Source organism: Miniopterus schreibersii, assembly GCF_964146895.1.
Source record: "Miniopterus schreibersii genome assembly, chromosome: 2".
Taxonomy (NCBI): Eukaryota; Metazoa; Chordata; class Mammalia; order Chiroptera; family Miniopteridae; genus Miniopterus; species Miniopterus schreibersii.
Window position 1 is genome coordinate 58,567,531 of NC_138102.1, and position 23,576 is coordinate 58,591,106.

The following is a 23,576-nucleotide window of genomic DNA, read 5'->3' on the forward strand; positions in this document are numbered from 1 at the left end:
ATAAAACATTCTATGTATATCCTGAATCTAATCATCAAGCAATATCTGATAACCTTAACTGAGACACATTCTACACAATCATGGGCCTATATCACTTTTGAACAATTTTTTAAAATATCAACATCAAAAAAGAGAAAGACTGAGCATATGTTCCAGATTTAAGGAGCCTAAAGAAACAGGGCAACTAATTACAATGAAGGGATCATCTTGGAATAGATTTTGAAGCAGGGTAAAATAACTATTATAGACATTATGGGAGCAATTGATAACATTTAAATATGGACTTGGATAATGTAATAATAATTTTTTTTTCAAATTTTGATAATGCATGGTGGTTATATCAGGAAATTTTTGAGGAAATATGTGTTAAAATATTTAGGAGAAAAAGGCATAACATCTCCAACTTATTTAAATGATCCAGAAAAATATGTACATGTATATAAGCAAGAGAGAATAATTAAGGAAATGAAGCAAAATGTAAACAATTTCTGAATTGTGTAAATGATAACCAGGAACTTCTTGTACTATTTTTGTAAATTATCTCCAAATTCAATACATCAGAATAAAAGTCTCATACACACAAATCTAGAAGCAATATGAGACAGAAAAAAGGGAGTGTGTCGGGGAGATCAAAGATAATACTGCAGAAACACAATTCTTAGCTCTGATAACACGATTCCTTTGGATTTAAGAAATGTGATTGTTATCCAGGTGAAGGACAGTAGAGAGAAGCCTTAGAGAAAGCAGTGAGAAAAAATAACTCTCTCTCTGGAGGATGACTATGCTTGTGGGTTTTATTTAACAGAACACTGTCTACTAGAGGGACAAAAAGTAGAGAACCTCAAACATTCAATCTTTAAAGGATTTTCTATGATGCTCTCTGTCTCACTGCAAAAATGATGACCAAGATAGATCAGTTTTAGTCTTAGATCTGCTACTTATTAATTGAATATATAATTTAAATTTTATATGCACAAATTTTCTGATATCTAAGTAAAGCAACAAAGATGTCCAAGTCATGGCATTTTTACAGAAATGTAATCATATAAAATTTTTAAAACATTAATACACATTAATTATTTAGTAACAATTAACTAATCAACAATTAAATATTATATATTTCAGTATGTGCCTATATAAATATAAAAGTTATACCACCTCTTGATATCACCAGGTACAAACTGATAGCATATATCACTAGATCCCATGTTATGTGCTATAAAACTTGCAAAAAAATAAACATCAGCTGTTAAAACAAATTTTTAAAGCTGTTAACATAATAGGTTACCTTTGAACATAATATATCATTATTGAGACATTTTATTTTAGTTTTCACTCTACCTTTTAGGGCTATCTTGTGTTTTGAATAGTTTAATGTGTGTTTCAATGGCAAACACAGAATTTTGCAAAAGCAAGCAACTTTGCAGATGTTTCTCATGTATATAATATATTTGAACCCCTGTCTTGGGAACAGGGCATTTTTATACAATTAATTGCTGCATATATTTTAAATGTCAAGACATGCTCTCAAGATTATGTAGGGTTTTCATGAAGTCTAACTTAGAACAAGTCACATTTTTAAATCTACACACACTGATTTATGGACAACCACAGTAGGTTTTCTTGACACTTTGTTTTCTTATTTTTAAAGCTTGATCTGGCATTTCTGGTTAAAAACATTTTCTAACGACTTCCATGGGATGCTAACAGTTCTAAAGTTTAATAAAAAAAATCACAGTCACTACATATATTTGCAGAGGTCATTTAACATAAAAATATTAAAATTGAGTCATGACATTGAATAGGATAAGCACATTTATGTATAAAGTGATCTACAGGAGTATATAATAAAATCTTCAAGTGTCATAACATTTCAGCAGATTAAGAAAATCACATTGAATGCTTCATACATCAATGATTATAATATAGATAGTTAAAACTATATCTTTGGAATAAGTCACATACACATATAAATTATGAAAGTATTTGTGAATGGAAATTGCAACTATAGAGTCATTTATGTCAAAGAAACTAAAACGGAGCCCAGAGGCCATGAAAAAATGTGCCTTACCCTCACCTCATCCATGAACTTTTGAATGTTTGAACCAGCCATGAAAGCACAGCCTAAACTTTCCTTCCTTCTTACCCTACAGCCCAACTTCCACTCTCCTCGCCTTGAAAGGAGCCAATCTGCCTGGCCAGCCAGCATCATTCACTTGCATGGAGTTCAAACCTAAATGTGGCTTGAACTCTTAGACTTTCCTCCTGGCCATAGAAGCATATCTTGGAACTCACTTGCTTACCTCAGAGCCTCACCACCTGGACCTGACCAATCCTTTTTGAATTAGTCATCACACCATGTTAGACAACAAATTACAAAAACTTTCTTTTGTTACAATTTGTGCTTTTGCCTTTCTAAGCTCTGGCTTTGTCTTCCTTGGAGCACAATTTGAATTGCTACCTAAATCCTGTGCATCCTAGTTTGCAGTTATTTGCTGAAACACATGCTCTTTATTCTTTATTTCAACCTAAATTTTTTTGGAATAAGTTAAATATATATGCAAATTAAGAAAATACCTATGAAATAAATTTTGTAATACTTAACTTTTGTAATATGTAATATTTCTCATAATTATGACAGAGAATAGTAAACCATAAAACTGGTTTTAAGTTGTTTTCTACATATTAAGGATTTAGGATTTGGTTTTATAATAGTCTCATATAATGTATATCTCAATCTTATCGTTTTCTCTGTGGAGCCATAGTGTTTATTCATTTTGGTGATAAATTTGACTGTATAACACAAAAATCTATTAATGTTTGTTGAAATTAAAATGACACATGGAACATGCTTTCCTACAATGCCTAGGGTATTTGGTCTTCTAATTTTTAATGACTAATGTATTTATCATTTGACCATTACTTTTTTCTATTTCCACTTGTAAACTTAAAACTAATATCAACGAGTTGTTTCATCACCAAAAAGGATTTATTAGAGGAATAGAAAAAGTTGCAAACCAGTGAACGCAGACATCAGAAGCCATGAGCACACTTTGCCTGTGTGCAAAGATGGAGGGGAACTTATAGAAAGGGAAAGGAAGTTAAGGGAAGGGGCTGTTAGAACTGTAGAGCTTTATTATAAAGAGTTCTTCTTTTGGGGTTCTCACAATTATGTAGCATATGAGAACTTCCATAAGCCCTAGCACCTCCCATTGACCTACCTGACTAATTACTTTTGCTTAAAGATGCAGTTAGTCTTTATCACTTATTCAAATTTAAAAAACAAACAAACAACAAAAAGGTTTGAAGGCTCATTCCAAAGCTATACACTGTATACTGGATAGCTATGCATTATACAATATAATACACGTTTGCACGTAAGTGAGAAAGGTAAGACAGAGAAAAGAAGTGTGGAACTTAACTGCCAATGACAATGCCCATAATGGACTACATGGAATTCCTCTGTTTTTACTAGCAGTCCAGGAAAATAACACAGTTATCAGTAAAGTAATCTACCATCCAATCAACTAAATGCAAACTAATTGCTTGGCAGATGTTTGATCTTCTTACAATTTAAATCAGATAGATTTATTTTTTTCCTGAAGACATTTTAAAAAGGACTTTGTGATTGTCAAAAGAGGTAAAACTGCTACCCAGTGAAAACACTATAAAAAGAATCTATTTGTTTGTTGTCTTGCTCCCGGAACATTTTCTTTTTTTCTGTCAGATCTTTATAAGATGTAAATCAAATTCTTTCCCCAAATCCTCCAATGGTACTTTACGGCACCTGGAAATTATAACTGGATTCTACAAGGCCCTATATGAGCTCTTCCTAGCCTAAGTCTTAGATACCATCTTGTAGCTAGTATCTTCTCTGCTTTTCTCACTAAACTTCTTAAATGCTGCCCTTCTTTCTGATTTTGAAATAAACCAAACTCAGTAGTATAGTTTAGTGTTGTTGTAATTGTTGTCCTCTCTTCATGGAAGACTTCCCTTTCAGATTTTCCCTTGCATGTCTAGTTCCATTCAGTCCAGCTACTGTTCAGACCTCACCTCCCCTGAAAGAACTTCCTCACTGACCCTGTTCAAAGTGATCCCCTTCTGTAACCCACACCCTCTATTATAACACAATTTTATCATCTTTGCAAAACTTACACATGTACGTGATGACTAGTATACATTTGTTTACTCATTTGTTATTTAACTCCTGTCCCCCAAAATATGATATAATGTGGACCAAGAAGCAAATGCTTGGCTGTTGTGTCAGTACAATCACCTAGCACCAAGAAGGGTCTCTGGCTCAAAGCAGCTATCTAACAATGGTTCTTGAGTGATTCTAATAATAGGGAACTAATAAGATATAAGCTGAGTACAGAACTCTCTTGTCAGGGTCCAGCCCCAGTGGGTCCCCAAAGGTGTGGACGGCGTAGGCGAAGAATGGAGGAAGGACACGGAGACAGCGTTCAGAGCATCATGACAATCAGCTTCTTTTCTATTGCCTTGTTACAACTGTATTTATACTATTTGATTTTGTAGCTGGTTGAACAACATGACATCATGCTATGTTCCGGTTTCTGTTTTGGCCTTTCACAGTTAATGAATATACCTTCTTATCTGACCTTTTAAAGAATTTACATCTGTTTAGGTATGTTAATTTTTCTCTTGCCTACTGTTTTATTTCTATTCTGAAGTTACTATTTTATTGCTCTACCACATAGCTAAAAGGAGAATAACTCAGCCAGCTTTTCTATGTGAAAGTTATGCGAGTCCTAAGTGAGGGTCTGTAGCTTGCCTGTGACTGTTTGTAGCTGTGGTGACTGCCCGCCTGTCTGGCACCTGCCTCAGTCTCTCCCTTGCATTTCCTGCAGCAGTCCGTCCTCACTGTAATATCCTGTATATGATTATTCTGTGTATGATAAGGGTTCAGGTGTGGATGGAAATAATCTCTTTCCTAGACTGCTCTTTCCTTGTGGAGATTCCCTGAGTTTTTTATTAATATAAACATCCCCCGATAATACATTCCTCACTGGGAACTCACTGGTGGCCCCTGTGGATGGCCCTGCGCCGCCGAGTCAGCAGGGCCAGGACCCAGGCCTCTCCTCCAGCGGGAAGCTTCCTGCGGTAATGGGCCTGACAAGTACTAAACTTTCTGCTGACAGCCTCAGTTCCTCATAAGCGGCACAAGATTTTCCTGTACTCCTTGGAGCTTTTACTGAATCATTGTCTTTTCCAGTCCCATCCGACTCCCCTGTTAGGAAAGGTTTCCAGCTAGGGCAATGCCCTTTCCTGATGCAGTGACTCGGGTAAGGACACAGAGCGTTAGAAAGGGGAACAAGCATGGGAAGAGGGACATGCCACACGCCAAGTCCCATGGAGCACTGCTGTGCAGATGTCTCCTCCTTGAAGGACCGTGTCAAGCAGCAAGGATGGAATGACTTCCGGCACTCTCTGACTTTCTGGATGGTGGAGAGCAAAATTAAATTATCTACAGGACTGGTATTTGAACCTCAATATCAGAGAATTCTGCATTTTGGGATCAAGGACTGGGGAATGAATGACCGTGAGGTTGTGGTGGTCCTCACATCCTTCAAACCAAGAGAATTTTAAGAATCTGTTGTATCTCAAGTTTCTGCATAAGATTTCCTGGGAGAAACAACAATGCAACAGTGTTTAAAACACCAGTGATATACAGGAATGGATATAATGTTCATAACCTGAAGGCAAGCCTCCATCAATTTTTCATTCAACTAAAACTTAATAGATATTTAGCAATATTGGGCTCAAGATTACTTCTCTGACAAATCTTTGTAAGGAAGGTATTTTATGTAACTGTTCAAGTGCAGAGTACTATGCTTCAACAGTAAAACTACTTATAGATTTATAAAAATTGGAGATCTAAACAAGAAGATGACAATATGAAGTCACTGCATCTCTGTTGGAAATAGAGCTGAGAAAGTGTAGCTTAGTAAGGTCAACTTCTGCTTTCATGGATAAATTCAAACTGAAGGCCCGGTTTTCTCTCTCACAAGACATTAGTTAATATTTTTGTTTCCAGGCTATCAGGCAACATATAATCTTGGAGAATTGTAATTTCATTTAGTCTTCGTAACAATCCTGTAAAGGAGCTACTATTATTATTTCCATTTTACAGATAATCCATGTAGTTTGAATCTGGAGACATTGCTCTTGACCACTTGGCTATGTTTTAGTCTAAATTTTTAAAAACAATTTTAACCAAGAAAAATGAGGGAGGAAAATTGCTTGGTAGTTATTAAGTACAAACCCATTAAAATTTGGGACAGTAGTTTTTCCAAAAACTATCTTTGACTGTAATGTAGGTAAATAAGATCTTATATGTGATTATTGTTAATAAGAATAGTCAATTAATTCAACTCATAACTAAATGGGGCACAAAACTTTTATACATGCTCAAACACATACACACACTATATATGTGTAGTTGCTTTAAAAGGCAACTTACATAGAAATGATTTTCAGGCCGTTTATTATTTCAAATTACTAAGAAACACATTAAAAAGGATCATTAGACTCATATATGAAAAAAAATCATCAAAAGACAATCCAATAGAACAATGGTGTGGAAACTTTTTCCTGCCAAGGGCCATTTGAATATTTATAAAATCATTCATAGGCTATACAAAATTATCAACTTAAAAATTAGCTATGAAAAAAGCTCCTAGATTTATTTTTGAGTCCCCCTGCTGTTGCCTTGGCAGGGCCAGACTAAATGATTTCAAGGGCCCTATATGGCCTATGGGCCAGAAGTTCCCCACCCCTGCTATAAAATCTTATGCTCATGGCAGCAAAGGAGCACATGATTCCAAAAAGAACCAATAGCTGAAAAACTATAACGCACAAAGGACATCAAAACTATAATGCACAGAGAAATGTCTTTATGAATATCTGTCCATAAAAACAAAGGTTAAAAAGCGGTCAATCTAAAATGTATTCATGATCAATCTCTTTTGTTAAGTACTAGGATAGGAAACTCAGGCTTCTGCGGAGGCCGTAGAATACGTTTTTGGATAAAATGTATAATGAATTAATGGATGTGTAATTTTTAATGAGTAATATAAATTCACATCAGGACTTCCTCAAATTCTACTAACTCCAAGATATTTCGATGTCAGAGACTAGGTGGACAACAGCTGAATGGGAGTCTCAGCCAGATGCCAGAAGGACCTCTTGTGACAGCAGGAGCTGAAGTGAAGCCAAGCAAGACCAGACCATAAATTATAGCTACTGTAGTTTTCAGCTGCAATTTCCAACATAGCAAGCAGCAACTAGGTGGCCAACAGATATTCCTGGAGACAAGAGGGCAAGCCGCTCCCACCTTGCCAAGTATTCTGCTTCATCAGCCTATCACAAAGTAGGGTAAGCCAAATCTCTTCTCCAATATAGCCAGGTATCATAACAGAATGTAACCAGGGAGGAAGAGTGAAAGATTAAGAAGTCTGAGAAATGACAATTTTTATTCTTTTTTTATAGAAAATTATTTTCAATTATCAAACCACTACATTTTAAACCAGATGGGGCCAAAACTTAAATATTTTTTTCTTCTAACAGATATCTGGGGGCTTAGACAAAAGACAAGATTAGTTCAAGACAAAAATAAAGAAGTCACAATTTCCTTTTGTAAATACATTTTATAATTAATCTCTATAAATTTTTACATTAAAATTTTTATACATTTTAATTTTGCATAGTTTTATCTTGTGAGTTGAACATCAAACAACCTTAATTTTGAAATAAATTCTAAAATACACACTTTGATACTGATATTTTGTCAAACATTAAAAGGATTTTCAATTCATTGCTGGACCAGGACCACAACAATATATGAAAAAACAAAATCCACCTATACAGAGAGCTTTCTAGTGAGTTTACATTTTTTCATAATGAAAGATCACAGGAAAGATGATCTTTAATACATTTTTCTAATCTGATATATCTTCCAATTCCCAACACAAAAATCATCTAATGTAACATTCTTTCTCTTTTTTTATAACCAACATTAACTTTATATTATGTACAAAACAATGTTTTAAAAAATTTAACTGAGTAAATTTGAAGTTCTACTCAGTTCATTAAATGATACACAAATGGGGCAGCATCCCTTCTAGCAACTAGAAGGGTGCTCTGAGGATTTGTACAAAATGGAAGGTTTTCATAAGAACAGTAGGTCAGGACAACTAGTAACAAAAGAAAAGAAAGGATTGTTTTTAGATCAAGACATCTTTTTAGGGGTGTAAGCAAACAGCAAGAGTTTTTATCAGGCAGATTGCCTGTTCTTTCTATGGGGCATGGAGAGGGCCTTTGTAATGACTACCTTACTGGTACCTGACCATAAAATTCCATACAGGTTGGTAAAGATTATATTTCTAGGAAAAGTTGAAACAGCAATTAGATTAGGTAGTAAATCCAGGGTTGGTATCAAGTGTTTTAGCACAAGTGATGCTGTTACAGGACTAAAGGGGCCCATTTGCCTGTGCACATCAAAACTTAATAAGACACAAACTGGAGTGTGCAGCAAAAAGTAAGAGTTTATTTTTAGGAGGTGGCCCACGCCAGGAGACAGGTGAGCTAGTGCTCAAAGACCCAGCTTCCAAATGGCTTCCAGGGGACGAGTTATATAGGGGGAAAATCATTAATCATGGTGACTAAAGGAGTTAAAGTCTGGTCAGGGTTGTGGTCTCTACTGATTGGTCGGAACTAAGGTAGGGATAGTTTATCAGTGCATCTAGTGCTGATGTCAGCCATTGTGTCACTTAGTCTGGTTTTGCTGCTTTTCTGGACACAACTGAGGCCTACATGTTATCTCTAGTTTTGTTGACTGCTGCAAGGATGGCACCAGGTGTTACACCTGTGGGGTCAGACCAGACCTGGGTTCAGGAGCCTCAGTACTTGAGTTCTGGCTAGGAAAGAACTCAGAGCTAAGACTCAGACTATAGGAGAACATTTATTTAGAAAATCACTGAGGTAGAAGTAATTCATAGAAGAAATGGGCTTAAGAAACAAGTTGTAGAGACAAAGGAAGGGTCCTTGGAGCTTGGGAGTGAGGAAGATAATGGTAATGTACCTGAGGGGGGCAGCTAAGGGGAGGGATGGGGATGAGGGGTGTTCCTCAGAGGGAGAGAGGCTGGGTCCTCTGACCTAAGAGTTTTAAGGGCAGAGATTTTAGGGGAGGTCCCAGGAGAAGATCTCAATAGAATTTTCAGCAGCTTTCTAAGTGTGTCCTTTCAGTCAGGGTCTCCACTGATTGATTGGTCAGTGCCAGGGCAGGGGGTCATTATTCAATGCAGCTGGTTCTGTGGTCAGCCTTGGCATTTGTCTAGTTTGTCTAGTTTTGCTGCTTTTCTGGGCCTGGAGCTGAAATACAACTGAAGCCTAGATGTTGTATTTCCTCTAGGGAGGAAATGTCATGGGTTCTAAACCAAATGACCAGCAATATGAAAGGTGAGGGGGTCCAAACTGCATGACCAGTAATATGCTAAGGGAGGAAAGGCCACCCTGGGGGCAAGGTCCCACCCTACAATTGTCCATTTCTAGGCACTCGGGGCTTTCCACCCTGGTGACTTTCTGTACCTGGCTTATTGTCCTTGCTCTGCTCAAGTATATCTACCTGGCTGCCACAGTTTGATCGAAACTCTGTCTCTGGGATCGACAGACCCAAGACTTTTGTTCCTAAGATTATATGATACATATCAGAACCTCATTGTCTATAGGGCTTAAAGATTAGGGGAGTGGTCCTGAAAGGGTAGAGGAGGCAGGTGAGTCAGGGTGCTGGATGAGGCCAATTTGCATCAAAAGGCAAGAAAGGAGAAAAGGTCATATTAAAGAAATAAAGTTTCTACCCCATTACAATGTCATTTGGGGCCTGTGGTTTTCTCTAAAAGAGCACAGTAGATTAAAAATATAAAGATAAATATAAACACTATATATACTCAAAGGTGCACATGTTATGAGTGTGTGACTATAAAGGTTTGCAAATACAAATAATATAAATAAGGGCTTTTATTAAGTCAAGTTCAAAATGCTTTGGGAGCAAAATAGGAAGTGATAATATTGCTTTGTCTGCTCTGAGATACTGCAGAGTATAGGTGATTTTTTTGTTGTATCTTAAAGATAAATAAGATTTTAATAGTAAAGTATTGGGGGAAATGTTCTTTCTAGAAATAAGAGTACTTTGTGCAAAGGCATAGTACTTAGGATAGTAAGTACCTAGGAAGGTCACCTCTCTAGAGATAATATCTAGGCCCCAGTTGTATTTCAGCTCCAGGCCCAGAAATGCAGTCAAGCCAGGTAGGTGATGCCAGGACCAGCTACAGTGACTAATGACCCTGGTACTGACCAATCAGCAGAGACCAAGACCCTGAAAGAGCACGCCTGGAAAACTGATGAATATCCTGCTAAAACCCTCCCTTGAGATCTCCCCTAAAATTCCCTCCTGTAAGAGAGAGATAAAAGCCTCCCAGGAGTTCACATGCACCTTTCCTTTTCCCCTCTCTTCCCCCATAGGCATGAATCTCCTGAACTCTAAGAAACCCCAGGAGACTTGCAACCAGCTAGCAATGGGCAGTGGCAGCTAGTCCCAGGCTAACACCTTTACTCTATTCCCAAGGCCCCCTTTTTTCTGACTTCTTAGTGAGCCAAAACAGCCTACCCCAGGCTAATTTCCCCACCTAATCCCTCTTCTGTTGCTTCTTCTATCCTAGGCCTTCCTTGTTGCACTGTCCCCAGCCTTAATAAATATCCCCTAAAAATCACCTGGACTTGTACTGTGAAATCTTTCCTGCACCAAGTCAAGAAACCACACACTACCGGCTGGCCCTGTGCAGACCCTTTCAGGGCCTGGGAGTCTTTCCAGTCATAGTACCATGAATAAAATGTGTGTTAATAGAATAATAAATAATTTCAGAATGACCAATGCATAGGAGACACAGTGAATGACACATGATATAATTGGAATGGGATCTGATGATAAGACAGGTCCAATAATCAAATGATATCAAATGAGAAACTGCAAATTGTTTAATACAAAACTAACAAGCAACATTTCTCCATTGATTGAGCTACCTGCATTCTGGTTTTTCTCCAAACACCTCCACCCTTTCACAAGTGTGAACTTCTTAAAATATATACCTATTAATAATAGGTACATTAACTCTGTACTCTTAGAAATAAAGCATTCCAAAAACTCCCTGTCACCTAAGTGACTAGATAGTCTCCTATGGATAGTACTAAAACACTTCATAAATTGGCTAGTCCAGCTTCTTGTGCTAACCTCCCACTTTTCTCTTTCCCACACACTAAACTTTAGCCTTAAGAAAATTTACCATTCTTGTCCATGTTTCATTGCAGGCTAATTATCACTTTCTCTTTTGGACTCTTCTCTGGTGCCTTTAGGCAGTCAGTCACACCCCTCTGTCTGCTCCCATGAAAGAAGGTAATTGGCTGCTAGTCCAGGATTTTATGGAGAGTATTTCAGTACTGAGACAGAAGCTAGATTAAATAACCTCTAAGGTCACTTCCAACTGTTTATTACTTTTCCACAAGCTATTATGTTTGCACAAACTTTATCCACATTAGGTAACAAGCCCAATTACAGTTGAAGTTTTTGCATTTAGGTTACTTAAATAAAATAAAACTATGTCTCACTTAACTTAATAAGTGCATTTTGATTTTATCTTAGTGTCTTTCAGAATGGTGGCACTACATTTTATGTTAGGTAGATATATATTAGTATAGATATATAAGTGCATTCGATAAATATGTTATCTATAGTATAATATAGTAGAGTAGAGTATATTAGTTTGCTAAGCCTATTGCAAAAAGTACCACAAACTGGAAGATTAAACAACAGAAATGTATTGTTTCATAGTTCTGGAGACTAACATTCCAAGATCAGTCTTATCAGAGTTGGTTTCTTCCAAGGGCTGTGAGAAAAAAATCAGTTTGATAGTTCATCATTTGTTGTAAATCTTGGGCATTAATTTCTTGTAGAAGCATCACCAATCTCTGCCTTCATCTAACATGGCATTCTCTGTGTGTGCATATTTGGCTACAAATTCCCCTTTTTTATAAAGACACCAGTCATATAAAATTAGGGGCCCATCCTGTGTCTGTCTGTATGTGTATGCATATGTATATTATGTGTGTATGTGCCCATATATTTCTGGTAAAGTGGCTCTAATTGTTTTCAAGAAATGGTTGTTTCTAAATTCCAGTATCAGATCTATCTATGAGCCCTGCTATATGATAAGGCTACTTATTAATTTTTCTATGCCTATATAATAGGGATAATAATGTTGTTAGTATTAAATAATATAACAGCTATAAAGCAAACAGTTCTTGACATTTAATAAGATCTCAATAAATCATCATTTGTTTTGTAAAAGAATACAAAACAAAATATTAATAGTACTTATCTTTATATGTTGGAATTATAACTAATTGTTTTATATACAGTGGTACTTCAGTTTTTTGAACGTCTCCATTGAGGAACATTTCGGTTTATGAATGCCATGAACCTGGACGTCAGTGCTTCGGTTTTCAAACACGTCTCGGAAGTCGAACACGCCACACGACTTCCGCTGCAGGGAAGATCCTGAGGCCCAGCTGTTGGCTGCGGATCCCTCGGTTTTTTAACTTTTCAGAACTCAGAAGGTCTTCCGGAAAGGAGTACATTCGAAAACCGAGGTATCACCGTATTTTAATGTTTTCCAGGGCTTTACGAGGACCAGAAATTATATTTGTAATAAGTAAAATAATGTTGTGAAGTGAAAGGAAAAGAAACCAACAGTATTAATTCAATAATATTAATAAACTATAAAATATTTATTTTGTAAAATACTGTAACATTAACTCTTTTTCTAACTAAACTATATAAAGTAATCATTGAATCCATAAAAATATTAATTAACAACCTTGACTAATTTGAAAGTGACACAAACACTAGGTGGCACATGTGTGTTATTTTAAAGTGTTTTATATTTAATGTTTTGAAATATGTTTTATTGATTTTTAGAGAGAGAGAAAGGGAGAGAGATAGAGAGGTAGAAATATTGATGAGAGAGAAATATCATCAATCGCAGGCTGTCTCCTGCATGCTCCCTACTGGGGATCAAGCCCAAACCTGGGCAAGTGCCCAGACCAGGAATCGAACTGGTGAACTCGTGGTTCATGAATTTTTTGCTCAACCGCTGAGCCACATCGACCCAGCTAGATGTCACTTGTTTTCTTCTGTTTGTTAGCAGTGGATCTAAGAGCTATATAACGATTCTCAGGTGGTATACAGTCTCATCATAATCTCTACGTCTCCTTATTTTGTTTCATTCTGCAAGATTTTTATCCTTGATTTCGAGACATTCTCTTGTTCTGCTTTTAATTCTCTAAGTATCTGTACAGAAATTTCAATTTCAGTGTTTCCTAATCATCTCATCATTGAACTTATTTGAAATATTAATACTTGTAGGACACACTTGAGTAACAGGCAAGTCTGTTCATTCCAGTTTTTTTGTTTTTAATATTTAGCAAAACAATTTATATTATTTAAATGTCTCCTAGATTTATAGCTAGTGTTATTAACCAAGAACAGTCACAAATAAAATGTAGGTACATAAATTTGTAATAAAACATCTTTGATGCAACAATCTGTTTTTGTAGTTTATTAACTGAAATGTTAACTTTGTGAGTATTAATCTCGTTCTTCAGAAACAAGACCCGTTTCTCTTGCTTATAGGCACCAAACGCTGATGACTGCTATGTGGGTGAGTTAAGAGAGCTGTTCTGCCATTACGTGTGCTGTTTGACTTCAGCTATTGACTGCAAGACATGGTAACTACCTTGTTGAACTCAGTCTGATACTCTCATGATGGCCCCACAAAAGAAATTTTTAGAACTTCAAAATTTTTTCCCCCTACAATGACTATTTTTGTAGTAATTGTTAGTATATTTATTTATGTATTGTCACTATTGCTGACATAACTATACAATATAAGGAATCATTGTTTCGTTTGATAAATTTCTAATAAACTGTTTAGCTTGAAAATGAAAATAATTATAAAGTTGCTCTAAAGTATATTTGTGTGTCTTCAATTTTATTTCTTCCTTCCCTTCTTCCCTCCCTTCTCTCTGCTCCCCTGGCTTCTTCTCCTTTCCTTTCTTCATTCTCTCTCTCTTTCTCTCTCTCTGTCTTCCTCTTTTTTTCCTATACTTTGTGTCTTTTCCTGTGATTACTACATTTGTTTGTGACTTTGATAACTGAAACCAAAAACATGGTTTACTATGCTCAAACTATAAATATATGTAAACTTTAAGTTATTTTAAATAAAAAATACTTAAGTAGAACCTTGTGACTTCAAAAATCAATTTTCTAAAAATAATGTTTTTAAAAATTATAATGAAAAATGTTGGAGAATCTAGTGTTTTAAATAAAGTAAGGAATACTGAAATATTTAATTCAAAAAATATATTCTATAAAATCACAAAAAGCAATAACTATATATATAATAAAGTACTTAAAATGAGTTTTAAGAAGGTTATTTTATATATCAACATAGCTAGCTTTTAGAAAATAGAGTTTATTATTAAATTTCATCAATATATCAAACTGTGGCTAATTTTTAGTATCAAAAGAACAGTAACAATAAAAGAGAGAAAGGTCAAAAGGAAAATCAAGAAATGAATGCAATCAAACTTTCTATTTAGAAAGAGTTAAGATCAGGTAATGAGAATAGTAACACTTGCTAGAAAAAATCAATAATAATTGTAGATTATGAAACTGTACAGAATTAAAGAACATATTTTATATGCTCATAAAACAGGAAATGTCACTGACAATAAAAATTACAATAAGTAATCATTAAACTAACAGATATTTAACTGTAAGATGGAGATGGAACCATGTAGTATGACCAATACAGAATATTCTCCGGTGTAGGGACTGAGTCCCAAGTCAAATGGGTAAAAAAATGAAGTATGAATTCAGGATTTTATAGAGGCAGACACAAAAAATATTCTAACATAATTTCAAGCATAGACATTTCTATAATTGTAAAAGCATTTTAAAATTAAAATTTATAATTTTTATATCTCAATAAATTGTGACTTATGAACAACAGTGGTGGGAACTTCTGGGCTAATTTGTGCTTTAACAATATAGATTTTTAAAATTAAAATACATCTATTTTTTATTTTCACTTTTTACAATGTTTTGTATAAGTTTCACAGGAGCTATTTTATCACAAAGCTCTTTGACTATTACAGATCATTACCAGTGCCGTCAACTTAAATGCTTAGATTCAGTCAGAACCTCAGATCATGGGAACTGGGTATCTCTCTTATTTTCAAATAAGAACATTTTTTTCCTCTGACAAAAATTCTAATAAGGGTTAAAAACACAATTCCTCATACAGATTTTTACAGTATCTTTACTCCTGCTCTTCTTTCTTTTAAAACCACAATGAGGTATCACCTCACACCTGCCAGAATGGCTACCATCCATAAATTAACAAACAAGTCCTGGCGAGGATGTGGAGGAGAGGGAACCCTAGTACACTGCTGGTGGGAATGCAGACTGGTGCAGCCACTGTGGGAAACAGTATGGAGTTTCCTCAAAAAATTAAAAATGAAACTTCCATTTGACCCAGTGATCTCATTTCTGGGAATATATCCAAAGACTCCCAAAACACCAATCAGAAAGAATATATGCACCCCTGTGTTCATAGCGTTGTTATTTACAATAGCTAAGGTCTGGAAACAGTTCAAGCACCCATGAGTAGATGAGTATGTAAAAATGATGTAGTTCATTTACACAATGGAATACTATCCAGTTGTATAAAAGAAAGAACTCCTACCCTTTGGGACAGCATGGACGGACCTGGAGATTATTATGCTGAGTGAAATAAACCAGTCAGAGAAAGACAAATACCATACAGTCTCACTTATATGTGGAATCTAATGAACAAAATAAACTGACAAACAAAATAGGAGCAGAGGCATGGATATATGGAACAGGCTGACAGATCTCAGAGGGGAAGGGGTTGAAATTGGGAGAGATTAGGCAAAGAACATAAATGTATAGCCATGGACACAGACAATAATGTGGTGAAGGCCTGGGGTGGGGTGCAGCTAGAGCTGGGTGGGGTGGGGCAAAAAGGGTAAATGGGGGACATCTGTAATAGTGTCCACAATAAAAAATAAAGATACTGTTCTGAATTTTCCTAGCTTGATTCTATAGACCACCTGTCATGTAGTAATACCTCCCATATATTCCATAGTTCTCTTTGTGAGCTTATCTTGAGCAGTAATCATTTCCCATTGTGTCTTTGTAGGGTGTTTCCATTGTTACCTTTTCCTGGTAAATTCCAAAACAGTGCTTACAATTGTTGATTTATTAAAGGTTTAAATGTCATTGTGATTTCAGGTGCTGTCAGTCTTAAATTTTATTTCCATTTTCTTTCTGCTAAAACTGACACTGAGTGAAGTTTAGGTTTTCAACCTTTTAGTGGCTGATTCTCCTACATTTCAGCCTATATAGCTAAGTGTCTTCAGCTGAGGTCCCCAGATAACAGGCAGATATGTGATAGTCTCTGTTTGTAGAAGGTGCAGTGTCTTTATTGTTTTGGTTTTATTCAGACCAGTTTACCTACGGGTCCTACGTGGGTACTACATCTTATTCCAAATATCTATATTTACTCCTTCTTTCTCGGTGGGCCATGAGAATTTAACTCCTGCTCACATTCTGGATACCCATTTTATTTCTGGTTCTTGGGGAATTTTCATTTCTAATATTCGACCACAGCTATCTAGCAAAAATTGAATATTTCTTTGAAACAGGTAGGAGGCTACTCCAGCATGTTTTCAATCAGTCATCCTGACTGGACATCTTGAACACTGACTCTTTAAATATAATGACACATTATTCTGAAACAATTTTGTTCAGGTTAGGCAAAAAAAAGCATTCATATTTTATTCTTAAAAATCAGTATTTCTCTGGATACATAAACTAAAGCACCAATTTTACTCTGAAAGCAACAAACCAAAATCTTAATAAAACTGAAAATAAGTTAATTTAACACTTAAGGCTATTCACTGTATGTTAATATATGGCTGGGAGTTTTAAAACACTACAATATTCTCTTGAAACATGATCCAATTTTTATATATAACCCAAAATTTAAAATCCAATGCCATTAATACTTTCAGTGAGACTTATTAGTGGTTTAATAAAGCAATCAAGAATTTATCAGACTCCCAAGACTCTTCTAGACTTAAGTATTTAAGTTTATTTTTACAGTACAAACAAGACTCTGAGGTTGCTATAGTAATGGTCAAACAACCACAGAAAATAATATTTTTTGGTAAGATAACAGAAAACAGTTGCCCACAATGATTATATTTTCCCCTTTGTCCTAGTTAGAAGTCTAATTCTAATAACCATATCCCTTTTTAGTGAAATGTTAGAATATACTTATTTTTTTTTAATCCTCACCAGAGGATATTTTTTCCATTGATTTGTAGAGACAGTAGAAGGGAAGGAGGAAGGGGAGAGAGAGAAACATCAACAGGAGAGACACATCAATTGGTTGCCTCTTGCATGCTCCCCAACCAGGGCTGGGGATCGAACCGAAACCAAGGTATGTGACCTTGACCAAGAATTGAACCAGAGACCATTCTGTCTGAGGCAAAGCTGCCAGGGCATAATATTCTCAATAGTTCTAAATTACATATTACCCAAAGATTTCAAAAAACCTTATCTGTTAGAAGTGTTGCTATCAATATTAAATTCAATTCTTCATTACTGCTAAAATGTTCATTGTGTTTTAGATGTTTGAATTCATAAACACATAGAATAATTTTATTAATTTGCTATGTGAATGCTTGTGTGTTTTATATTTATGCTCTACAAAAGGTTTTTAATATTAACCTTTTTCTCAAAAAGAACTATTTTTAGCTAACAAGCTTGTCTTTAATTCACCAATTATTTGTGCCATTGCCCAGCCTTGCTTCTTTACTTTCTACATATAGATTCTTTACAATTTTATTATTTTTCTCTGTGAATACATCCTACTTCTTCCTTCAATATTTCTGATTTCCAATAATGGAATGCAGACTTAGTCAGCAACAGAGCACTAATAATTTTTAAAAGCAAGGGTAACATTTCCAAAGCCAAGTCTTAGCTTGAAAAGTTAAAACTTGGCAGGCATGCTTTATAAATCTGATATTCTATCAAATTTTAATAGTTTTAATTGCCTAATTATCTGCTCCAGTGCAATAATAAAGCCTTTTAATATTTCATTTTCTACTACAGGAAAAGGTATTCCAGTCTGTGCAAGAGAACCTTCTAGCCTTTTGTTGAATGTTAAACTGAAGTTCTTTCTTATAATCTTGCACTTTTGTAAGCCATCTCCATCTGTCATCTCCCCTCTACCGCCTCCCTCTACCCAAATGTTACTTGTTTATTCAAGGAACACCTCGTTTTCTTTCCTTTATCTTTTTGTCATTGGCAGCTCTGCTTTTATATCTATTTTTATACTCTTCAATAAATTTCTCTCTACACCTATGTGTGTGTTCTTTAATGCAGGCAATAACTTTGTTTCTGAATCTCATATGCCTCCCCGTGCCTCTGAAAACGTTGCTTTGCACTCCCGATCTTGCCATTAGCACCTCCCTTAATCTGCTGGTCTGTGCTGTACTGGATAGTTAGCAAAGGATCAATGCTTCTTTTCAGGCAGTGACAGGAAGAACTGCCTTGGGCACACTCAGCAGAACAAGGGACCATGAGGTCAACAACAATAAGAGGATTTAAAGACAACTTCCAGACACTGAATTTTTACTTAGGAAGTTCTGTGATCCATTTCATGCCTCCTTCATTACACTGAACAGCCTATGAGAAATATATAAATATAAAAAATTATTTTATTTATTTACCACTTCAAGAATTTATTCCTTGCACCACCATGAGTACACAAGAAGTTCTGGGGTTTCATGCACAGAAATACTGTCATAAATGTTGAAAATATTACTATTTTTGTATCCATGATCAGTACTCCTGATTTCTATTTCCCACACTGGGCTCAGCCTATCAAGTTATTCAGCCCCATTCTTTATTTAGGTACTACCTGCATGCTCTCAAGTTTTTGACACCTCACAAATGTAAATGAAATGTTTACTTTCACTTTTATTATAAGGTAGCAAAAGAACTAATCAACAATAATTAGGGCTTTAGACATTCTTCACTGATGATGCTCTGATTATAATCAACATGGGAATCCATATAAATAGTTTTTTCTTGGGGAAAAGGTAATGTTCAATTGAGAAAATTGATAAGAAACCAAAGTGTCAAATTTTTGGAAAATCATTTATCTCTAACATTTTTTTCTGTAGAAAAAAAGTGCATTGCAATTCATAGAAAAATATTAAACCTAAGTGAGAGATTTTCATGTATAAATACACCTATTGTTAATTTCAATAATACATCTCAACAATTATTAACTCTATTACTATCTCTACTTAATCAAAGTTCTCTATAAGACTTAGGGCAAATAAAAACTAGAGGGTAAGACATAACTTAAACCCACAATTTGTCTCAAAATTTAATTTAGTTTTACATATATTAACAAAAGAAAATAAAAATGATGTCTCTTCAAATAATGCATTTTACAAATAAACATCTAAAGAAGAACCTTTCACAAGAAAGAATATTTATATGCTAACAATATGCTAAAGAAGGTTTAGATGTTTTCTCACCTTATCTGAAATATTATTTTATAGGCATGTTGAAAACAGGTAAAAATATGCTTTATTTGTTTTTGAATAAGACTTTGATGAGAATTTTTGTGACAGGCCCACATTGAAAATTGCAAGCATAAATGATCCAGAATAGAACACCAATCAAATAAGGATTTGGTTCAGAATAGAAGTAGGGCACTTGACAAGAAATTATCTTTCTTATGGTTTTAATAATCACAACTCTTGTTATTAATATACATAGAATTTGAGATCTGACAAAAATAAAGTATGCAGACTATAAAAGAAAATATGTTTTAGGATATTGCAGCTTATAAAATCTTTACATTTTCTTTGAAAATATTTTATTAAGTTGTAATCTTAATGCAAGGTAAACATATATGCTTTATTTATTTCAAAGCCATCTCTCCTCAAAAAATTCTCAATTAAAATATTTATTTACTTAACATCTTTATCAGTGTCTTTAAAAATCACCATATATATATATGTATATATGTGTGCATATGTGTGTGTGTGTGTGTATACACATATATATATTTCAGATATCTTAAGCTAAACTCCTTTAAATCAGTGAAGATAAATCTTTTTAAAAAACAATTAGGTAAGTGTGTAATATCTTAAAGGAATTCAGTCTGAGCAAAGACATGACAAATATTGTTTGCAGGTATGTTATTTTATTACCTGTGTTTGTGTATTTACTTATAATCCTGCAAGGATTGCAATAGTTAACTTTACACCTAACCCACAGGGTGAGCTGCAGGGTGGAGTGGTCGCTAAGCAACCTAGCCAGGAGAACATTAAGTACCAGATTTTCTTCATTTAAATCTGTTTGGGAGCTAGAGAAGTGAGAGATTTTTATGGGCAGAACTTTTCAAGTTGATTTGGCTAAACTAAGCAGCCTGTAATTTATATGCCTGAAATCTTGTCAGGTTGGCAAAGGCAGAAACAACAAAAATTGCTTTTAGAAAATACTATTACTACTGTGAGGAGTGTTTTCTTTAAGAGGTACACTCAGTTTTATTCTAAGTAAAAAGATGTATTTTTCAAATAGTGTAGAAATCTTCTATTTGATGAATTTTTATTCCTGTATCACTTGGTATTCTGAAAATAATTATTTTTAAGAATTTATGTTATTAAAATTAACCCAAACCCATATTAGGTGTAAAAATCAGATATGAGGTGAAAATTTTAAACAGGTACTAAGAAATAAAAGTATGTATGAGACTCTAGGGGTAACATCTGAACTCCATCTTGACCAAAAGAACTCCATCTGAGAGGCCTAACCATGACTCCTTGCTTTCAATAAAACTCCATAGTTAAAATGAACCTAACCACATTCTTAAAGGAAGACATCTTGTGACTACCCCAGGATCAACTGCAGCCAGATAACAATTGTGGGACAACTGACCTCATCCTCATTTCCAAGCACTACACCCACCCTAAGGCCCCTATATAAGCCAAGCACAAGAACCCTCCCAGGAACTTGACTTCTATTTTCTAGTCGACTCCTTTGTGCACAAGTTCTTTTCAATAAACTCTATCTGTTTGATCTTGGACTGAGTTCAGTGTTCATTTCTATGATATTGAAACTCAAGAACCTGGCATTCAAAGTATGGTAACATGTAGGTAAATTTTATAAATTAAAAGTCTTTAGTTTGTAAAGTTAAACTGTAGTAGGCAGTTAGCCATGAGCAAAGTAGGAAAGATGGGCCAAGTATGGAAGGTCACCAAGGTGGAAAGCCTCAGGAACTTAGTAATGGGCAAAACTGGGAAAACAAGGATCTCACCCCCAGGGCAACATTTCCTCTCCTAGCATATCGATGGTCATTGGTTTAGACCCCCTGAAGTCTCATGTAGCTGGTCATGGGTTTTGGACCTTTCCCTGACCTTTCCCCCTCTGCCTCACTAGTCATGCAGTAGACCTCCTTAAAGGAGGAACAAGGGGACCAGAGAATAACCTCATATGACTCCCATACAAACCCTCGCACAACCACTCTAACCATTAACCTCTCGGGACAATGAGGTTCTGACTCACATCAAATAATCTTAGGAACAAAGCCTTGGGTCTGTTAACCACAGAGACAGTTTCAGTCAAACTAAAGATAACATCTAATCCTCAGTTGTGTTTCAGCTCCAGACCTAGGATAACAGTAAGACCAGGTGGGGCTATGCTCTTGCTGACATCAGCACAGCTCTGAATACTAATGACCCCTGGCCTGGCACTGACCAATAAGTGGAGGTTGTGAAAGGGGACACCAGGAAATGTAATGAATATTCTTTTGAGATCCTCCCCTCGGCCTGCCCCTGGATCCTGACTTTTAGAGAGCAGACAAAATCCCTCAGGACAGAAGACCCAGTGCTGGCTCTTTCTCTCTCCTGAACACATTCAAGCCTTTCCCTACCTCCTTCTTTCTCCACCCCCTTTTTTTAGCATAGCTGCTCTCTCTCTCTGAAGCACACACTTGCCTTTCTCCCTCTCCTTCCCCCAGATATGTTTTCTTTACCTTTCTTTCTCCTACATTCCAAGAGCTCTTCTTTTTCCCCTGTAACTTGTTTCCTGAGCCCACTCAGCCCAGCTGGCTCACTTCTACTTCTGTGACTTTTAAAATAAACTTTTGCTTGTATCTGAATCTTTCTTAGCCAGAACTCAAATATGGAGGTTTCTGAACCAAGGTCCAATCATTGGTAACATTCTGGTGCCCTTTCACCAATAACAAAACCACAACAATTTTGTTTAAATTTCAATTGTTATACATTTAAAAAAAAAAATTTATATCCCCTACTAGCTCACACATAGTAGGAGAATGAAAACTATTGCCCAAATGTATTTAGTAAGCATGCAACAATGTCATCTCTTCTGTACATGTTTGCTCATAATATAATACTTGGTGAACTTTGCAAGCACTTGAAGAGAAAATACATATATTTATTTTCAGTCTTTGTATTACCTATGAATAAATATTACCTGCCATATAGAATGTTCTCAGTGGCTGCTATCTGAATAAATGAGTGATTTAATAAATTAATTTTATAACCATGTTGATCTCCCAATATCAGACAGCAAATCATTGTGTTTTGTTTTGCTTTTTAGTGGTATTATTCACGAAGTGTGAATAATATTGTGAGTACTGTTGGCCAAAAATTTCAATATATTCCCTCTAAAGTGTCTTCATTTATAGCATGCCTCCATAAAAACCAAGTAGAGTACAGAAGGCTGGGACTGAGAAGTGAGGCTGGCAGCCAGGGGATACACGTTATTCAAATAGAGGAGGGTGAAGGCACAAGATCACAAAAGTAACTAGTGAGGTGATGTCTTATAGCAACTAATGGAATTCGTTGGTGAAAGACATAAAATCATGCAGCAAAACCCTTGATTAAGGAGATATTTGGATAAGAATAGAAGTAGAGTTTAAAAATATCGGTCCTGAAAAAAAGGGCATAACCTTTCCAATACAGAATGACCTTGAGAAAGAAGAAAAAAAAAAGATACAAGTAATATTTGGAAGGCTCAAGAGGAAGAGAAACCAAACCCAGCCAGAGAAGAGGAAATTCAGAAATTCTAAAATAAAATTTCCTCATTTTTTTAGTAAACAGTTATAAGGAATTCATATAAAAAATCCATATCATATAGAGTCTATTCCTTAAATTAACTTTAGGGAACACAATTTTTACTTACCTATTTATTTTTGCATTCAGTGAAATTATATTTTCTGAACATTTTCTAAGTGCCAGGCAGTATGAGCATGACAAATTTCTTAATCTCTCAATATCTCACTTTTATAACTTGTTAAATAGGAATAATA